Source organism: Centruroides sculpturatus, unplaced genomic scaffold (assembly GCF_000671375.1).
Source record: "Centruroides sculpturatus isolate CEXI.00-Female unplaced genomic scaffold, Cexi_2.0 scaffold1300, whole genome shotgun sequence".
Lineage (NCBI taxonomy): Eukaryota > Metazoa > Arthropoda > Arachnida > Scorpiones > Buthidae > Centruroides > Centruroides sculpturatus.
The window spans coordinates 83,655-83,959 of NW_019385442.1; positions in this window are offsets into that span (position 1 = coordinate 83,655).

Here is a 305-nt window from a genome sequence, read left to right on the forward strand (position 1 = left end):
GGCGCGTTTTATGGAGCCACCAAAATAATTTTTTTTGTACTTGAGGTACAAATTTCTTTAGATTTCTCTCAAAATCTAAGGAATATTCATTCTTTTACACAAAAAGCAGAAATCTTTCAAGCTCTAATAAATACATTTTATTATTATTTTGATATTAATTTTTGTTATATTTATAACCTTTTAAGGTGATAATCTTGGAGTTTCTTTACTTGATTCTCTAACTGTAAGAGGTGAAGAACGAACTAATCCTAGCACAGCTTTTCTGTTACCTTCAAACCAGTTTTGGAAACAAGATGAAGTTTTAT